Raw genomic sequence first — 21,559 nt, forward strand, 5'->3', positions numbered from 1 at the left:
GGGGAGAGATGTGACGAGACCAATCTCGCCACATTGCATTGGAGAAGACTGGTTGCCCCCCTGCTTTCTTTAGACTCTGGCCCCATGTTGAAACGCTTGATTTTCCCCTGCAAAGACTATGTGAAAGAATTTGGCTCCATGGAAATTAAACTGTATTCGTGTAGTCTGAGTGCCATTCACCTAATAATTGAATGCGCTCAGATCCAAGCTATCTGGGGATATGTTAAATGTCTATGTTTTATGCAATAGCTGCACAGTTAAATATTCTTATGTCTTTTATTGTCTTTTGCTACCATGTGGCTAATAAAGTTTTGCCTCTGCCCTTGGAGATAAATTGGATTACTTCCCAATTGTCTCCAGGACAGAAGACATTGTGAAAAACTTTGTATTCTCCTGCCTGTGATAATTTTATTAACTCATTGTGTAAGGTAATTGTATCACAGGCAGAGGGGAGGATTTTGTGTGGGAGTGTCTGAGTGTATTGTACGTGTTTACTGGTTGTTTTATAAAATCTTGTGGGTGGTACTAATGTGTAAGAATGTGTATAGAAGAACAATAAACACACAGCTCTGGCTGACCACTGCCTGACCCTCAACACAGAGCCTCGTCTCGTTCTTTGGGGGATTTACTGTATGCTGTTAGAGACTGATTGCTAGGAGTGTAAGCCGCTTGGGTGCTTTTCCTATTCTTCTGCTAGCAGACGAATGGCTGTTCTGGCGGAGAATTGGATGGACACAAACCGCAGCATGCAGCCGGAATGCATACAGATCTCTGCCGGACCCCATTATACTTAATGGGGCTGGCGGATATTCTGTCTGTATAGGGCAGTGCCAGATCCGTCAGAACATCCTGCTGGAATTCACACCGGAGATGTGAAAGTATCTTTATATGATGGAGTTGGAGCAGTTTTACCAGGAAGAATGAGCAAAAGCCCATTGTCTAGATCAGTGAGCTAAGCTATAGAGATGCACCCCTAGACATTTGCATCTGTAATTTCACCAAAAAGATGCTCCACAAAGTACTGACTTGGGTGAATACTTATGCAAAGGAAATATTTTGCCCCTTTAAAATGGCAGGCATGTTGTGTAAATTAAATAGTACAAAACCCCCAAAAATTAATTTTAATTTCAGGGTATGCAACAAAACACGAAAAACAGCAGGGAGGATACTTTCACAAAGCCCAAACTTTATTTTCCAATAACGCATCTAAAATGCCTTTTAAAGTAATCAAAGGGGTTGTGCAAGATGAATTGGCTACTTTCTTCCAAAACCAGTGCCACATTTATGGCAGCGGACCGAGCCCTCCACAGCTCCTTTCCTTCTAGAGGGCACATCCTCCATTCTTCTCACTGGTCCCTCCATTCTGTTGGTCTGGCAGTCTGGACATGCCGGCCCTTCCCAGCGGGCCCAGCTGCCGAAGTTGAGCTAAGCTCTTCACGTGCCTATATTGCATGGAAAAATAAAAATTTTTATATATTAGAAAAATAATTTTAAGAGATTTACACTATGCTTTAATAAATTTTATGTCTAAATTTAGGTATAATTTAAAAAGTATACCTATGAAAGTAGTGGCACAGATGTGAACATAGCTGTCACGGCCATGGTCATGGTCGTGACTCTTGAACCGCATGCTGTTGCCTGCGGTTTGTATTTAGGTGTTCAACCACAGGTGAGGGCCGCTAGTGTGCTTCCTCACTTGTGGTTGCCGCGGGCAACAAGTTATATTGTATTGTTGCAGTAGATCAGCCTGAGCTGTTGCTAGGCAGCTTGCTGCAATCTGCATGCGGTTGCACTTGGCAACTTGGTTTGTATGTGTGCACTTTCCTTGTCTGGTGTGCACAGGGTTTATTTGTGTGTATTCCCCTTTAAGTTGCTGTCTTCTCTTCCCTGGTGTTGGAAGGGTTAATTCCCTTCTGTGTGTGTCTCTATGTGGGTGTGTCTACTTGGGCCTATAAAGCCTCAGTGTATAGTGCAGGTCAGAGGGGTACTTCAGCCATGGTTAGCTGGAGCATCCTCCTGTGTTTTCCATCTGCCAGTGGGGGCCACCCTTGTGGTCATAAACTAATTGTCATTCTTAAGTTTATGTGATGTCCACTTGATGTTTTCCTTGTGATGTTATGCACCTATGGATCTGGGTTCCTGTGTGTTTGTGTTTGTGTGTGTGCTGTGTCCACTGGTGTTTGGGTGTGGACACTTGCTGTATTGCACGGGATCCAGTCTGTGTGTCTGTGGCAGGTAGGTGTGGAAGTGCTTTTCAGCCTCCTGCCATATCCATAGGCCGTTTATGTCCTCTTCCCTTTGCAGCTTGGCTAGTGAGACTCCTGTTCCTCCGTTCCTAGGAAGAACAGGTCGTCTTACCCTGCTTCTTGTTCCAGGGCAATCCTGAGGGCTAGCAGGGACCCCAAGGCATCCGGTGTATGAGTCCTCCCACCTTCAGGGTTGACTCATATGATTAGGAGTCAGGGTCAGTTTAGGGACGCATTCAGCACACTACCGCTTTTTGGCTTCATCGTGTCTGGACACACTTAGAGAGGATCTTGGAGGAACTTGACTGATTAATGCTTCTTGTACACATGCATGCTTTCATCCATTTTTTTATTCAGTTTTTGAAAACCAGAAGTGAATTAAAAAATCTATACAAACCTTGTTTTATCTTAAAACATGACACATAATACCTGGACAAAATTTGTATAGGCATCCTTAAACATAAGACATTTAGATTGGTCTGCATTTTGTGCAATTGGTAGTATCATTATGCCTAGGTCTACAAGGCCTTTTAGACATAAGAAAGTTATAGATATCTATGGAATGATACTGAAAAAAGATCACTAAACAACTGGTAATCACTCATTCCACTGACTGTAAAATCATCTACATGTAGAGAAAATTTTAAATAATTGAGCAAGGCTATCTCGGCAAGTTCAGAGCAGTGCACAAAATGCCAAAATTAACAGGACCAACAGGAAGCTATTGCCAAGGTGGATGTCAAAGTGCATAAATCTACTGTTAGAAAGCGGTTGCACAAATTAGATATACATGGGTAGTGTGTCTGTAGTGTACATGTAGCAGGGCAAAAAACATCCACACAATGCATTCAGTATGTTTAAAATGACTTCTATGTAAGTTTATGGCAGTATGCCCAAATGAATTCACTACCACATTGGCAGACTGTGCATGCAAGATTAACTGAGAAGAATAAAAAAAGGAAACAGGAGTTCATCCACTTAACTTTCCATGTATGGAGTACAGTAGAGGTCACAGTGGCAGTTGGGCACCTTCTTATAGCAGGCAATTCCAAACTCTTATTTTATGCACTCATATAGTGCTGCTATATTTCACAGCACTTTACAGACATTAGCATGACGCTGTCCCCAGTGGAGCTCACAATCTAAGTTCCCTATCAGCATGTCTTTGGAGTATGGGAGGAAACCAGAGTGCCTGGAGGAAACCCACGCAAACACATGGAGAACATACAAACTCCATGCAGATGTTGTCCTTGGTTGGATTTGAACCTAGGGCCCCAGTTCTGCAAGGCACCAGTGCTAATAATAACTGAGCCACTGTTATTCCTTAGGACCTTTCCTTTCGCTGCCCCCTTATCCAGCGCTTTTATGGCGGAGTATCTCAGTGAGGAAGGGGACTTCCACACCACTCTAGGCTCTGGGGCCTAAAATCCTTACAGAAGCAGGTTTCCTAGCCTTTATACGTGGTCTTTGCCACATACACACTGTACTCCAAGCATGTCTGTCAGCTATGTATTTGCATAATGTGGTGAGCTTTGCTAAGCAGTATGTTTTGGAAGCTTTCTTCCCTAGAATCTCAACAAACAGTTTGAATAAATCGTCTCAGTGCTTCCAGACTCTCTATGGCCCTTATCTGTCCCTACCAAGCAGCAGCACCTCTCCTGTCTCTCAGGTGCACTCCATGCTCATTTATTCCACCTCCCATACTCCTTCCCTATAGCTGACCAGTATGCCTATTCAGAGGAGGGAGTGCCCAGTTGGCAACCTCCCTTGTCACCTTGTTCTCGGAAGCTCAGACGCTCAGAAACAATGTCCAAGTGCAGTGTTCTTTATTTCGCGCCACGTTTTTTAATTCTGTTAAAAAGTAGACTTGTGAAAAATTTGCATGTCTGTCCTGTTGCCATTGGCTTCTGCTTTACAAAAAAAAAAAGTGGTGTGAACCTAGCCTAAAATTTGCTGCTGTTTACAATATCTCCTCCTGTCTTCCACATTAAGTGCCAGTAGAAGCAAAGTAGATTCAGTCACTAGTGATTTCCATCTATAGTAAGTATGAAGTGCGTAATAACATAGCTGAAGGAATGTTGGAAGCTGTGGTCCGCATTGTCTATGGTTTGCTGTTATTTAGTTGGGAAAGGATGACTGGAGGAGAAATGAGTGGAACAGGAATGCAGTTGTTTTCCTTGATCATTTGTTCTACATCCCTTCTGCTCACCTCAGGCTCACAGACCTTCTTTGTTTGGCTTCACTTGGGAGTCGTAGAGATTGTTTGTTTTTAAGATGAAAGACTAGTTGAGAAGGCATAGACTGTGCTACACATTGACGTATAACCATGCACGTACTATCGGTCCACCTACTGGGGCTTCTGTTTATACAGGAACTCCCCAAAACTCCCCAGAAACACCTATTTATGGGCAGGATTTCTCAGCCCCACTTTTTTTTGGCTCGGGACAGCTCAAATTTCCCGGGATTGTCTCTGAAACTCAAGGAACAGTCCCAGCAAATTCAAGATCGTTGGCAAGCATGCAAGTTCACCCAGCAGAAGCTGGGTGACAACACCCCTATGAATAAACTTTGCCAATATAAACAGGGAGGATGAGAAGGACGTGGTTTCTATAGCCCTTTCAAAGACTTCCACAATGCTTCTCGGGACCAAGTTTATAAAGGGAGTAGTGTTCCCTCTTTTCCTACATAAGCAAATCACAGCTGGCAATTCTTCTGGCGGCTGCCCACAACAACCAATCATTGCCCATAGCAACAACAGGACAGATCACAGAACTGGCTTGTACTCCTTGTACAGCAGACATTTACATGAACCCCACATAGATAGGGCTCCATAGACCTGTAATGGAAGTCCTAACTGAGCGAGAACAAAGGAGAAGAAAAGAGGAATGGGGGGTGGGGACTCCAAAAGCAACCACCACCACAACTATATAAATTAAACCCTCATAAGAAGGTTTCAGGAACTGTGTTGCCATGTGTCCCCGTGAGCAAATGCTCTGGGGGTCTCTTAGCATTCATATGAATAGGACTGAGCATCACATAGGCCTAGCGACTGATGAATGTGATGTCAGTGGCCTAGGAAGACGCTGCGGTGCTCTGGTTCATACAGCTGATGGGCAGGAGTGCTGGGAGTTTGACTCCCCCCCCCCCCCCCCCCCTGATCAGATACTGATGACCTTCCTGGGGATAGGTCATCAATGGTCTACTCTAGAAAACCCACGTAATAAAGACTAATGTGTAATAAACAAATAGGCCGCAGCAAAATAAACCCCTTCCCGACACATGACGTAATAGTACATCATGGCGGCAAGTGACTTCCCATATTTGGACGTACTATTATGTCAAGGTGATCAGGCGGGAACCTGAGCGGTGCGCGCCTGATCACTGCAGGGGCCCGGCAGTCACTGATAGCCTGGCCCATGCTATATCCGCTGGCATCGCTGTAAAAGCCGATGACAGCGGCGGGTGAGGAAGCCCATCAGGTCCCCACACTGCTGTGGCAGGTACCCGATGGGTGACAAGACAGCCTGATGCTGTGCACAGGCTTCCCAATGCCTTGCACGGCATCGGGACCTGCCTTCTACGGGGGCCGAGGAGATCCAGCACCATGCTGGGTCTCCTAGGCAACCTGTTAGTGTATGACTCAGTGTAATACTCTAACAGGCAATGCATTACAATACAGATGTATTGTAATGCATTGCGGGGGGGATCAGACCCCCAAAAGAGTGGGACAGAAATAAAGTTTAAAAAAAAAAAAAGAAAAAAAACACACATATTATTGGCTCTATAAATATATCACATAATCCACCCCATCCGATAAACACTGTGAAAAAAAAGAATAAAACCTGTGTAAAAAAAAAAAGCCATTTTTGTCACCTTACATCACAAAGAGTGCAACACCAAGCGATCAAAAAGGCATATACCCCCCAAAATGTTACCAATAAAACCTCATCCCGCAAAAATGATCCCCTACATAAGACAATCACCCAAAAATATTTTAAAACTATAGCTCTCAGAATATGGAGACACTAAAACATCATTTTTTTTGTTTTAAAGAGGATAGATTATCAGTAATAAAAAGGAACATCTTTAAGTAAGAGCCGTTTCCATGGGTAGGTTCTCTGCCCATAAGGATCTTTGATTGACAATCACTTTTCATTCTAGCAATTATAGTAATTCTTTCAAATACAACTAAAATACCATTCTGTCATCAGTCTCTCAGTAGTGGTTAAATCAGACTTATATCTAGCAGAATGTTAAGAATTATTTCACGAAACTTGCTTGGCAATAAGCAGATCTTTGCGGTTCTGGCTTATGTAACACCTAGTGATCAGCTGTTAAAGGGATTCTGTCACCAGATTTAACCCTTTTAAGCTAGCTGACATTAGAGATGTGCTAATGTCAGCTAAACCTAACTAGCCTATTCCTACTTTTATCTATGCCCCCGTTACGCCAGAAATCTAACTTTTATAATATGCTAATTAGCCTCTAGGGGCGGGGGGGGGGGGGGGGTGTTGTTCCTGCTCCTACAGGCTCCGTTCTCCCACCTTTGTGGCCTCCTTCCAAGTCCTGATTGACAAGGCCAGGCTGTGCTCGCATCTGTCTGCCAGCCCTATGCTCTGTTGAAATATCACGCCGTTCAGTATTTGGTGCAGGCGCAGTGAGGAAGCTGGCAGCCTGCGAGTGTCTTTCCCTTAGCCTAATGCTAAATCGCTAATGTCAGCTAGCTTAATAGGGTTAAATCTGGTGACAGAAACACTTTAAAACTGAGGAATAAAAATCATTGGGCCCCATAGCAAAAATCTAAATTGTGCCCTATACACTGCCCCTGATCCCTTCCATTACTTACCCGTAGCCCTTCACACCACCTGCCTGGCTCCTCCCTGCCTGCCACTTTTCAATAGCACAAAAAAAAATGTACCACCACCCAGCCATTCATACACTGCAAGTCCAAATTTGTATTGGGAAACGTCATGAACTGCTACAAACTCAACGCCCCCCACCCCCCTTCCCTCACCCACCATCATGAACTATTGCAGTCTTATCATGTTCCGCAATGAACTGTGTCTGTAATCCTATCAGCCCGCCTATGAACTGTGCTGCAGTTGTAGTCTCATGAGCCACACATAGTACCCCAGGCTACATGCACATCTGCTGCAGAGGTTCCGGCAAAAATAAAGGGCAAAAAACTCTGCAAGCCGCGGTATTTCATCCGGTAAACTACCTCTACTCACACCGGATCCCGACAGACCCCATTATTGTGAATGGGATATGGCAGGTGCAAATGCAATTCTGGTATTTTGCTCTTTATGCTGGAACAGAATAACAAAATCTGATCACAAGTGTGCACCTACCCTTACCCGATGAAGTATGCCCACTGCTGCTGCCTTTTATATAATGTGCCATCCTCCTATGGATTGTGCCTGCTACATTATATTATATAATGTGCTATACCCCACCTCTCCCCCATGAACTGCTGCCTGCTTTTATTTCCTCACACCTCAGCTGCTGCAGAACCTCATAATACACACAATAGCTGCTGCAGAACATCATAATACACACCTCAGCTGCTGCAGAACCTCAAAATACACACATCAGCTGCTGCAGAACATCATAATACACACCTCGGCTGCTGCAGAACATTATAATGTACACCGCAGCTGCTGTAGAACATCAAAACTCATACTTCAGCTGGTGCAGAACCTCATAATATACATCTCAGCTGCTGTGGAACATCATAATACACACCTCAGATGCTGAAAACCCTCATAATACACATCTCAGATGCTGTAGAACCTCATAGTACACACCTAAGATGCTGCAGAATATAATACACACCTCAACTGCTGCAGAACCTCATAAGATGTGTGTATTATGAGGCTCTGCAGCAGTTGCGGTGCGTATTATGAAGTTGTGCAGCAGCTGAGGTGTCTGTTATGAGGTTCTATAGCAGCTGAGGTATTAAATTCTGCAGCAGCTGAGGTGTGCATTATGAGGTTCTGCAGCACCTGAGGTGGGTATTATGAGGTTCTGCAGAGGAAGAGGTGTGTATTACGATGTTCTGCAGAACCTGAGGTGTGTATTACGATGTTCTGCAGAGGCAGAGGTGTGTATTACGATGTTCTGCAGCACCTGGGGTGTGTATTAATATACACATCAGGTTCTGCAGAACATCATATTACACACTTCAGGTTCTGCAGAACATCTTAATACACACCTCAGCCTCTGCAGAACCTCATAATACCCACCTTGGGTGCTGCAGAACATCTTAATACACACCTCAGCTTCTGCAGAACCTCATAATACACACCTCAGGTGCTGCAGAATAGCATAGCACACACCTCAGCTGCTGCAGATCTTCATAATACACACTTCAACAACTGCACAACATGATAATCTGATGTTTCAGAACATATAAGTCTTTGATGATCACGGCTGTGTTGGGGCTACAATCACAGATCAGGTCGTAAATGCTGGACAATATTTTACAGCTTGCCATTCTCCATGGTGGAAATCCATGACATCTCTTCATATTTAGTGGTATCCATCAGGTGTTGTTGTCTGTGATGTGCCATGGTTTCCGTTGTTGTGCTCCTATGACAGAGCAGTGCTTCTATGACAGAGCAGAATGGCAAAAGTCACTAGCGCAAATGTGAACACAGCCTAATACACACCTCAGCTGCAGCAGAACATCATTATACAAGAGATCTGTAAGTCTCATCATTACCAGGTTGTTATTGGAAATTAGAGGGCAATACATGGAGGGGTAAAGGAGGCGTGAACTACAACTCCCAGCATGTCCAACCTGATATTATTGGACACAAGTTGACATTACAAAGAGAGAGTATAAAAGGAGAGAACTCCAACCACCAGCATTGCCAGACTGTTATTATACAGCATCCGTGGACATTATAAGAGGAGAGAACTACAAATCCCAGCATGTCCAGACTGTTATTGTAGGGCATCACTGAACATTACATGGAGAGGTATACAGTAGGCCAGAACTACAACTCTCAGTATTTCTAGGATGCTATGGGCTATCCCACAACCTCTCCTCCGCATGTAGTTCACAACTTTTTCCTCTCCCCTGCTGAGCTCCTGCTCCCTGCACTGGTCACATGATGATGACATCATCACAGGTCCTTCACCTGCAAAACTGCTGAGCTCTGTATTCCTGCCCTGATCATCACAGCTAGTTATGTAAGTGTAATTAGGGGGTGGGCCTCATGGCCTGGCCCCCTTGCTCCACAAACCCCATAGCAGCTGCGTGGTCTGTCTCCATTGGAGTTACGCCACTGCATGTGACGCATGGACAGGGCTATCTGCCAGAGCTACTTTCTACTTTGGTTCATAGATAGCATCGTCTCTATAATAATTTTCCCTTTTCCTTTCCTTGCCAATGACTCCCAAATTCCTGCTAGGTGGCAGTTCAGTAGCCATGGATGTATAAGATACATCCTTGCTTTTAATGGCTGTATCTCAGGTTCTATCCTGTCCATACCCAATCTTTAGCATGAAATGTGCTGGCTGGTTCTCTAGTGAATCTCATTACACGCTAAATTAAGAGCGATAACGGGATTATCACCAGCAATAAATATGTAATATATTTCTGACATTTACAGTATGACTGTCACAATAAAAGATAGTTTTCAATTCATTTTTGAGATGGGTGTAATGCAGGTGGTTTTTTGTGCCCATATTGTGGACGCAACATTCAGACCTCCAACAGGTCATTAGGATCAGAGTTATAGCAAGTCCAAATCTGATGACCCATAGGAGGTTCAGGTGCAAAATAGCCAAAAACCTCCTGCAGCCAGAGGGTTAAAATGGTAATATTAGTGTAGCCGTATTATTAGATCTTATGCTGCAGATTTGTATAGTGCAGAAACCCCCCTTTTTTTTTGCCGTTTATGGAGATATTTTCTATATATTCACTAACACACATAGTTATACGTTCAGATGGTGCCCATATCTTGTCCCTCATAGCTTCCTGAACAGCTTCTTTGCCATGTTTGCCAATCATTAGGGACAGAATGAAAAATGTGCTGAGTATTTTTGTGATAACAGTTGTATTTTGACAGAAGTTGAAAAAAACTGGAATTCCCCTGTGGAGACCATGTATAGATATGAGATAACATGAAATATACTTGTTACTGCTAATGGATAAACTGCTCAGTTTTGCACAGAGGAGGTTACTTAATCCTAAAGTTACACTCCTAGTTAATCTTAAAAGACTACAATAATTAAAATAATAATTACAGTAAAAATGGTCACTGGGTCAATATAAGCAGGAAAGGACGCACACAACGCAGCGCACGCCGTGTTCTCATCAGCTGCTGCATATGGAGAAGGAAGGAGAAAGTCCCTCCCTTCCCACTGTGCCATGGACAGCGGGAAGTACATTGCCATTGGGGAGTGGACCGACAGCCCCTCCTGCCCGACCGCTCTTTGCTGATGTCAAGACGGGGCACATGGTTGTCGGTTCAGCGGCTGATGATCGAGATGCTGTGGGTGTTGGGGTCTGGGACAGGAGGAGAGGGGGCAACTGTTTGTTTTTCGGGCAGATGTCTTGCTCAACCTGTGATACGTTGTAGCAATAGCACCTGCCCTAACATCTGCTACACGAGCACAGGGGCCCCACAGCGTATAACTTCAGGCACAATGGCTGCTGTACAGGGGCCCCAAGGTGTGTAACATCAGGACTAATGGCTGTCATAGAGGGTCCCACAAAGTGAGTACCATCAGTGTACATAGTATCAGGATAATGTAACTTGTTAACCCATTGTTGCCATTATGTAAAATAAACAATGAGGTCACTTATTATTAGAGTTGAGGCACACGGTGTTATTACTTTAGTACCTCCACGTGCCTCACATTAATAGTAAAAGTAATGGCAGCAAGTACTTCCTAATATAATGGGCAACATGGGCTTAATGTGTGAGGTACATGATGAGGTTATGTAGTAATAATGTGAGGCACATGGAAGTTCAAAATTAAAAACACCATGTGCCTGACATTAATAGCAAGTATCCCCATCATGTACCTTAAATAAATCCCTCTTTACCCATTATGTGAGGAGGTCCTCATGGGGTTATTTAATATTATATGAGACACATGGCCTCAAATTTATAGTAAGTAACTCTCTCATGTACCTCAGGCATTAACCCCATGTTCATTAAGTGAGAAGGTACTTGATGTGGTTACTAATATGAGGCACATGGTTTTTAAATTTTGACTTCCATTCACACGTCCGATTCATTTTCAATGGGGCCGCAAAAGATGTGGACAGCACACAGTATGCTGTCCACATCCGCACGTCCGTTCCGCAAAAAAATAGAACATGTCCTATTCTTGTCCGCAGACATGGACAAGAAAAGGCATTTCTATTTAAAGTGTCGGCCATGTGCGGTCCGCAAAACGCAGAACGCACATGGCCGGTATCCGTGTTTTGCGGACCGCAAAACTCTTGACGACGTGTGAATGCACCCTAAAATGAAGTGACCCCATTAAGTACCTTCACATAATAGGCAATCAATACTTTGCAAAAAAAACTCCCACAAAAATACTTGTATATTAACGTGTTGCTGTTTTATTGTGTGTTATTGAGTTGGTATCAAGTATTGTGATATTTTCTTGGTATCGAAATCAAATTCAAAATTCTGGTTTCGTGACAACTCTTGATTGGCCGGCAGCCATGATGTGCATGTGAATGGCACACTTCTGATTAGACGGGTACAGGTAACAGGGGAATCAGGAGCTGCAGCCCTGGAACTGGGATGCTCCGGCCAGGTGAGTGGCTTTAGTGGGCCTTTAGTGGGCTTTAGTGGGCCAGATTTATCATGACTGACAGCTCACTCCACTTTCACATATGGCTAAAGTCAGTTTTAGCCAAGTCAGATTTATGATCGGCCCTTTAAGACTGTGATAAATGTGGTTTGACGGTAGCAGTTTATCTGTCAGTAAGTAGCTTTTCAAAAGTCGCACATCCTTACGAAAAAGTCGCATGTTCTATTAAACAGTCTCATAAGATAAGCATGGTCCTCACTGGAGTGAAATTGCGCATTTTTTGGGATTTGTTTGTGACTTTTTAAATGGTCCCAATAGTAAATCTGTTTAGAGATTCACTTACATAAGAAAACACGCCCACTTTCAGAAAACTGGCGAGCATAGTGCAGAGCAGAAAAAAGTAGCAAATTTGTGCGCAGTTTTAGCGTTTGCGCAGTTTTTTGCGACTTTTTCATTCCATTATTCTGACTTGAGCTAATGATAAATCTGGCCCTATGTCCGGTCAACCATACATTTTTTTTAGATGTTGGACTTTACCTTTTAACATAGTCCAAAATGGTGCCAATTAAAAACTACAACTTAGGCCTCTTGCACACGACCGTACCGTTTTTTTTTTGCAATCCGCAAACCGCAGATCTGCAAAAAACGTTAGCCATCTGTGTTGCCTTCCGCAATTTGAGGAATGGAATAGGCGCCGGCAATAAAAAAATGCTTATTCTTGTCCGCAAAGCGTGGAAAAGAATAGGACATATTATATTTTTTAACGGGGCTGCGGAACGGAGCCACGGATGCGGACAGCACACGGAGTGCTGTCCGCATCTTTTTCAGCCCCATTGAAGTGAATGGGTCCGCATCCGAGCCGCCAAAACGGTGGCTCGGATGTGGACCCAAACAATGGTCGTGTGCATGAGGCCTTATCCTGCGAAAATGCTTTGTTCTAAAGGCCCAAAATAGGACAGACCTTAAAGAATATTGCAAAAATAGGCTAATGTAACCACAAAGCAGCCCACATTGTGGTTTGTGCTACTGCGTATCTATAATTTACATACTTACAGGAATAATATATAAAAACTATGTGGGAGGTTTATATAGAGTATACAACGTGTTCTGACTCCACAAAGATCATCGACTACAGAATTACTGAGGATGGACATATTTTGACAACTAAATTATGAGCTCCCATATCCAGAAGCACATTACAAAAATGAACTTATCAGACTGTGACTAAGGTCACAAATATTCCTTCTTATAGAGAACGCAGCCCATTGCCTTGTAGCCATTCAATACATTTCCTTCCAGATGACAAGCTGAACTAATTTTCTTTTACTACTTTTCTAGGAAGTGTTTTTTTAATATGTCTTTTTACTTATAACACCCTGAAGCGGCATATTTATTCTGCACAATAAAATACAGGGTTTATAAACTTGTCAGGAGCGATTTTGCCATTTTTCATCCCTGACACCTACAATTTATTTTGTCATTTTATGCATCTTTTGTACTGTAGTTAAAGACTGAAAATTATACTGTATTTCAATATGGCTTTAGTATTATACCCATACCTTCACCCTGCATACTGAAAAGTCTATTAACGATATGACAACTTATTATACATCCTCTGGATTTATCTATACCGGCCTATTAAAGAGTAACTATAACTACAAATAACATCACATTATTGAATTTACTTGATATAGTTGATTAGAAATTCATTCACCTTAGTGCAAAATGAAGGAGGTCATTTATGAGACAAATAAACTCCTACATTAGGAGTATTTCTGATGCAGATTGTGGTGCAAAGGTCCTTTGTGCTGCAATCTGCGACTTTTCCACACTCATGCCAGATCTGAAAGAGTGGGCAGGGAAGGCGATGGGCCGGTGGGGCGGTAGGCCGGTCTCATTTACCATTTTCTATGCCTAATTTAGGCATCGAAAATTGTCTAAATGTAAGATGGCAAGGACTCTGGCTTACATTTAGAAGCCTCTACATAACTTTGGTGGATCTAAAACACTGGTCTTAATAAATGTGCCCCAAAGTGTACAAAAATGTGAGCAATTATAGGCCCACCCCAAAAGAAGAACGTTCCTTGAGATTGTGTGACCCTCCAAGCTAGATGGCCTGCAAGGGTCAGAGCCTAGTAATTTCCTTCCCTTGTAGAAGCTTAGGGAGGCATTATCACTTCCAGGGGTGTAACTACCATAGCGGCAGACCATGTGACTGCTATAGGGCCCAGGGCAAGAGGGGGGCCAGTTGGGATCATCAACTCTTCTACTAGGGGGTGAAAACTGGGTCAGGACTCTACCCTCTAAAGGAACAACTGTTAGCAAATGAGGCAGTGGAAAAAATTGCCATGGGGGGGGGGGGGGGTGAAAGGGGTTTAGGTGGAAACCCTTTTGTCCTGTGTGGGGGGCCTGGTTTGATCCTTGCTATGGGGCCCTTACTTCTCTATGTACGCTACTGCTCACTTCCATTGCTTTCTGGCTGCAACCCAAGCATTTCCATGTTAACCTGACCTAAAACTGCATCAGATTTCCACACAAGTACTAAAAGTACAGTAGATAAAGATAGCCAAAGCAAGAAATGAGTCAGCAATAATAAACTTGGTCATTTATTTATTGAGGAAAATGATCAAATAACACATGTCAGTGAGTGGCAAAAGTATGTGAACCTTTAGGATTAGCAGATAATTTGAAGGTAAAATTTGAGTCAGGTGTGAGTGGGCGACCTGTTTTACTTAAAGTGGACCTTTCATGGGTCCAGACATTATGAAATAAGTAGCAGGTTATATAGGGCATAGTGCAAGGGTGTAATATCGCTGACTAGTTTGTCTAGGTGCCGCTCTGTTCGCTCGCTGTGCCCCCCTGTAGTTTTCCCGGCTGGTATGCTAATAAATAGCATCGGTACAGGGGGGAGGAGACTGTCCTGTCTCTCAGTGGGCGTCTCCTTCTCCCTGGCTGTAGTGCGGTCAAATCACAGCGGAGAGCGTCACAGTCAGGGAGAGAAAAACCTCACCTTCTCTCTGGCTGTGATGCTCTCTGCTGTGATTGGACGGCGCTACAACCAGGGAGAAGGAGATGCCTATTGAGAAACGGTACAGTCTCCTCCTCCCTGTACCGATGCTATTCATTAGCATACCAGGAAAAGTGATTGGGGGGCACAGCAGGCGAACAGAGCGGCACACAGACAGACTAGTTAGCGATATTACATCCATGCACTATGCCCTACATAACCTGCTAGTTATGAAAGGTCCTCTTTAAAGATCAGGGATCTATCAAAGTCTGATCTTCACAACGCTGATTGCAAGCTGAAAGCCACTGTTCTCAAAAAAGAACATTGCTGCCCGTCTGCAGTTTGCTAAAGATCACCTGGACAAGCCAGAAGGTTACTGGAACAATGTTTAGTGGATAGATGAGACTGAAATGAGAAGCATTATATTTGGAGAAAGGAAAACACTGCATTACCACATAAAAATCTAATTCCCATCTGTGAAACATGGTGGTGGTAGTATCATGGTTTGGGCCTGTTTTGCTGCATCTGGGCCAGGATGGCTTGCCAGCATTGAATCACTGAATTATACCAGCAAATTGTAAAAGGAAAATGGCAGGACATCTGTCCATGAGCAGAAACTCAATAGAATGTGGGTCATGCGGCAAGACAACAATCCTAAGCATTCTAGTCATTCTACCAAAGAATGGTTAAAAAAGATTAACGTTAAAGTTTTGGAATGGTCAAGTCAAAGTCTTGACAAAAAAATCTATAAAACTGTTGTAGAAGGAACTAAAGTGAGCAGTTCATGGGAAGAAATCCAACAACATATCAGAGTTGAAGCTACCGGTATATTGTATGGTGGAATGGGCTAAAATTCCTGGACTAATTAACAATTACTGGAAATGTTTAGTTACAGTTATTGCTGCACAAGGGGGTCAGATACTGAATGCAAAGGTTCACATACTTTTGCCACTCACAGACACATGATATTGCATAGTTTTTTCCTCAATAAATAAATAAATATCCAAGTCTAATATTTTTGACTCATTTGTTTGATTTGGTTATCTTTATCTAATTTTAGAACTATTGTGAAAATCCGATGTAGTTTTTGGTCAAATTTATGCAGAAATATAGAAAATTTTGTAGCGTTATAAAACTGTCAAGAACCACTGTATATCAAATATTCACTAGAAAAAACAATACTTTTCCTTTCCTGGTTTTATAATAAAATATTTCCTTTAAAAGTGGTTTCATAGCCCAAACAATTGTACTGCTAAATTGACTTGACTTATCATGCACAAAATGAATTCATCTGTGGCATGTACGCTTTAGATTATCTGTTACAGAACTGCATGCAGAAAATCTGTTCCATATTAGGGCGCCTTCACACGTGGCAGATTTTGTGGCAGCAAATTCTGCAACTGAAAATCAGTTCCATTCATTTAAATGCAGCAGCAAGTGTTTGGACCTCTGCAAGCTCCATTAAGGTGAATAGAACTGATTTTCAGTCAGTCGCAGAATTTTCTGCCACAAAACCTGCCACGAGTGAAGGCACCTTTTAGGCCTCTTTCACACAGGTGTCATGTTTTTGGTCTGTTTAAGAAGTGGGTGTGCGATTTTTCAGCGCAAGTGCAAAACATTGTACTGCGTTTTGCACGCGCGTGAGAAAAATCGGCATGTTTGGTACCCAGACCTGAACCCGGACTTCTTCACAGAAGTTCGGGTTTGGTTTAGGTGTTGTGTAGATTTTAATATTTTCCCTTATAACATGGTTATAAGGGAAAATAATAGCATTCTTAATACAGAAATCATAGTACAATAGGGCTGGAGGGGTTAAAAAAATATAAAAAACAATTTAACTCACCTTAATCTACTTGCTCGTGCAGCCCGGCTTCTCTTCTGTCTTCATCTTTGCTGTGCACAGGAATAGGACCTTTGATGATGTCACTGCGCTCATCACATGGTCCATCACATGATCTTTTACCATGGTGATAGATCATGTGACGGACCATGTGATGACCGCAGTGACGTCACCACAGGTCCTTTTCCTGTGCACAGCAAAGATGAAGACGGAAGAGAAGCCGGGCTGCGCGAGCAAGTGGATTAAGGTGAGTAAAATTTAATTTTAATTTTTTAACCCCTCCAGCCCTATTGGATGCTATTAAGGATGCTATTATTTTCCCTTATAACCAAGTTATAAGGGGAAATAATAATGATCGGGTCCCTATCCCGATTGTCTCCTAGCAACCGTGCGTGAAAATCACACTGCATCCGCACTTGCTTGCGGATGCTTGCGATTTTCACGCAGCCCCATTCACTTCTATGGGGCCTGCGTTGCGTGAAAAAAACGCACAAAGTAGAGCATGCTGCGATTTTCATGCAACGCACAAGTGATGCGTGAAAATCACAGCTCATGTCCACAGCCCCATAGAAATTAATGGGTCTGGATTCAGTGCGGGTGCAATGCGTTCACCTCACGCATTGCACCCGTGCGGAAATCTCTCCCGTGTGAAAGGGGCTTTATAGGATCAGCAACGTGGACATGCTGCATGCTACAGAAAGAATTTACAAAAGTCCACAGCATGCCAATGTGTGTGATATATAAAGTGAATTTTGTGGCAAATCTGTATAAAAATCGGTGGAAAGTCTTACAATCTAACACAGAACTGTAATACAGTGTGAATTATTAAGTGATTGGAAGTAGAGAACTGGGAGACAACCAAATACTGAGACAACTAAATCTCTCTCTAGCAGCAAGGAACTCCGGCAGGCTGTTCCGGCGGGTGAACAGTCTGTCGGATCTGTGCTGCCGCTAGTGCGACCGTGCCCCCAGACTACCGCTCCGGCCCTATTGACTATAATGGGGGCAGGCCGGAGTTCCGGCGGCAGCGCGGGAAAAATGCCAAGAGGCGGCCGGTATAAAACTACGACAGCACGGACCCGACAGGCTGTTCACCCGCCGGAAGTTCCTTGCCGCTAGTGTGAAACCTTACTGTATATATACTTTTCTATGATGTCCAATGATATTGTTTTATAACTATACTGTATATGCAGTATACACCAATCAACTATAACATTAAATCCTACTATTGTGTAGGGCATCCTCATGCCACCAAAACAGCTCTGATTTATTAAGCCATGGTCTCAACAAGTCCTCTGAAGAAGGTGTCCTCTGGTTCTTGGATTCCTTAAAGGGGTATTCCACAGGATAGGGGATAACTATCAGATCGTTGTGGGTCCTACTGCTGGGACCCCCACCGATCAGGAGAACGGGGGCCCCATACCCCATGCAAGCCACTTGCTGCTCTCCTGAAATGACTGGAGTGACTGGTCGCACATGTGCTCCATTCATTTCCATGGGTTTTCCAGAGATACCTTATTGCTAACGTGTTCATGAAAAGGGTTAAGTTACTGCTGCATGTTTATCAGAGGGTTTCCCCTTCCAACATGGAACATGTGTCATTCTTGATAAGAGGCTGCTCTCTGTCAGGCTTCAACACATGTGCTTTCTTGGAAAACTAGAACGGATAGTAATATGTATATTTTAACTTATATGTATACATGCATTTTAACTTATATGTATACATGCAAACATATTGTGAAGTAATATTATATTGGATGTAGATTAGAATCCATACAGTGTAATCACATGTGGGAGAATGGGGAATATACTGGGACTGACTAATTACTTGTGTCTGTGGTTAAGTTTTCATATTCACATTAATCTTAATTTTATTGAGTTTATTTAAAATTTGATTTAGGCTTTTTGCTTTTGGGGCACATTTTGCACTTATTTTTATGATCTAAGCGAACCAGATTTAGGAAAGCACCCTCCCAACAATTACTAACATTTTTAGATTTAGATTTATTGTAAAAGCCTTGTGAGCACAATTATTAAAGTTGACATAAAATGTCATATACAGTATAAGGACATAAGGATTGAGCGTTGAACACAGATTGGCCAAAGACTTTGCAGGGAAATTTCCCAGTGGTCCGATGCCCAGGGGGCCGCATGGGCGCTCCTCACGGCCGGCCAGTGGAAGTTTTTGGGGATGTATTTTGTGCTGCTGGCAGTATTTTGTGATGGACTGTGGTATTTGGCTCTGTTGGGGTGGTATACTGTGCCACAATATGTTATTGCTGGCCCTGCCTTCCATCATTTTGGATCCCATCACAAAACGGGGCTACTTTTAGTATTTTTTCCAGGGCCACTTTAAGTTCCCAATCCGCCCCTGGTTACACAGCGGTGACCTTTAGTGTAGGTGTAAGTTTTAAACTGTCAGCAATGATAACATGTTGGTTATCAGTGCTATACGCTGTCTGCTGCACCAGTCCTGTTTAGATAACTACAAATGAATTTCAGACAAGCTTTTAGTACCGGTTATAGTTTGCAACACCCAGGCCCATTATACGCCGCATTTCTTGCCAAATGTAAAGAGCAAGTTCAAACCATAATTCATTTCATGTTTCAACAAATACAGGATTAAGAAGCTGTCTGGCATGGAGCTCAAGTCTCTACACGCTATATGTATTTGATGTGAAAGTCACATGTCAGCAGGCACTTCTAGTTTTCCAGTCTTTTTTTTAGGATTTGTAGGTGAAACGTGCTGTTTGTATATTGCTCTTCTATACAATATTTTTACCTTTATGTTGTCATGGGCACATGTGGATCTGTTCTTTAACGTTCCAATTTTCTTTCCTACACCCCATTTAACTTTAAAGATAAAAATTTTATTAAAGAAATATACCGTAGTTGTAAAAAAGGCCCTATCATAATATAAATAATTGCCTATCGTTTTTCTGGAAAAACTTTATATAGTTTATGCAATTTGTGATCTTGGAAATGAGGGGAATAGGTAATTTTGTTGTTTGAAATGGTGTATATATTATACTTACATTTTAACTATAGATTCTAAACAATGTTTAAAGGGTCACAGGGTTTTGATAAAACTTTTGATATGTCATACAGACATAAAAAAAATCATCGGTGGCGAGAATAAGGAGAGAGAAGTGATCAAATATCACACTCTCTATTTGCTGCAGGACATGGAATCGAGATGGGTCCATAGACTTCTATTGAATTGAGGCCCATAGACTTCTATTGAGCACTTTTCTCTCTTCTTTCAGTTGGTGGGTGTCTTAGTGTTCAGACTCCCACCTATGAAAACTTTTAATTATGTCTTTAAAGGAATTCCCTTTAAAGGGGTTGCCTTGGAATAAATAACTTTTCAGTGATGCCCACAGCCTGCTCCCACTTTAGAAAGAACCATACTTGCCTGCTCCCTGCTGCTCCAGTCCTGCACGCTGGCTCTCTTGCGTCCATCTGCTGGCTTTTTTTAGCTTTTATGTCTGCTCATTCTGGTTTAGGACTCTCGTGGGTGGTCTTATTAATGATTGACAGCCTTCTCTGTATAAGTGTACACAGATAGATTGCCGACAATCACTGAGTAAGACTGCACACTGGACTCAGAATAAGCAGAGATTTAAATGAAAGAAATACAAGTTATACTGAATACTGTATACTGTTTTTCCTGAAAACTATAAATGAATTAGCATAGCTTGTACTGCTCTTTAAAGGGGTTGTCTCATCTCTCACAATGGGGGCATATCGCTAGGATATGCCCCCATTGTCTTAAAGGTGCGGGTGCCGCACCTATATCGGGAATGGAGCCCCACAAAGTGGCTGCTGACTGCAGGGGCGGATTGGCCATAGACCCTACAGGGAAATTTCCCGGTGGAGCAACGCACAGGGGTCCACCCAAGTTCTCCTCTCTGCCGCTGACCGAGTACATAATGAGCTCTCAACAGTAATTAACGCTGTGGAAATCAGGTACTCATGTACCCAGCCAGCGACCACACATGCCCTTCTGAATTCAACTACTGTGGCCCACACCTCATCTCCTAAGCCCCCTGCTCTATAGACAACTGGAGGAGGAGGACAGCAGATGGCAGCTATTGATGGCCACCAGAGAGAGACAGCTTTTGGGGAAGTATATTGTGCTGCACTTTGTTATTTGGTTCTACAGGGATGATAATTTGCACCATGGTATTGTGGACCCTGCCTACTTGTGTTGCCCCACCTTCTGTTAATTTGGACCTGCCTAACAAAATGGGGCCACTTTTATTTATTTTTTTCCAGGGCCACTTTAAGTTCCCAGTCCCCCCCTGCCTGGAGGACTCCGGTCCGGCCACCACCAAGCGCTCTCCCCATAGAAGTGAACGGGAGCACACCACACATGACCAGCCACAGCTCCCACTCACTTCTAAGGGCCCGACGGAGATAGCTGAGCCAGAGCTCGGCTATTTTCGGCAGCCCCTAGAAAATGAATGGAGGGCGGCTGCGCAGTGTGCTCTCCACCACTTTCAGGTCTCCGTTCTCGATATAGGTGCAGGTGGGACCCACACCTATAAGACAATGGGGGCATATCCTGGCGATATTCCCCCATAGTCTGTGATAAGCCAACCCCTTTAATATCATGTTGGCAGATCAGACTGCAAGTTCAATGTGATAGGTTCCCTTTAAATGGCTGTTTTGAACCTACGA

The 21,559-nt window shown here is 43.2% G+C and overlaps 1 protein-coding gene and 1 long non-coding RNA gene across 2 annotated transcripts in view; one reads left to right on the plus strand and one right to left on the minus strand.

Moving 5' to 3' along the window:
- The window catches only part of EDARADD (EDAR associated death domain), a 73,391-nt gene that overhangs the window by 18,240 nt on the left and 33,592 nt on the right, over window positions 1–21,559 (plus strand). The window lies entirely within an intron of this gene.
- LOC122935212 lies at window positions 1,166–7,135 on the minus strand. The gene is made up of 2 exons (XR_006388786.1): window positions 7,093–7,135; window positions 1,166–1,442 (listed from the first exon to the last, which is right to left on the minus strand). It is a non-coding gene; the product is annotated as an uncharacterized LOC122935212 (long non-coding RNA).

This window comes from Bufo gargarizans, chromosome 4 (assembly GCF_014858855.1).
Source record: "Bufo gargarizans isolate SCDJY-AF-19 chromosome 4, ASM1485885v1, whole genome shotgun sequence".
Taxonomy (NCBI): Eukaryota; Metazoa; Chordata; class Amphibia; order Anura; family Bufonidae; genus Bufo; species Bufo gargarizans.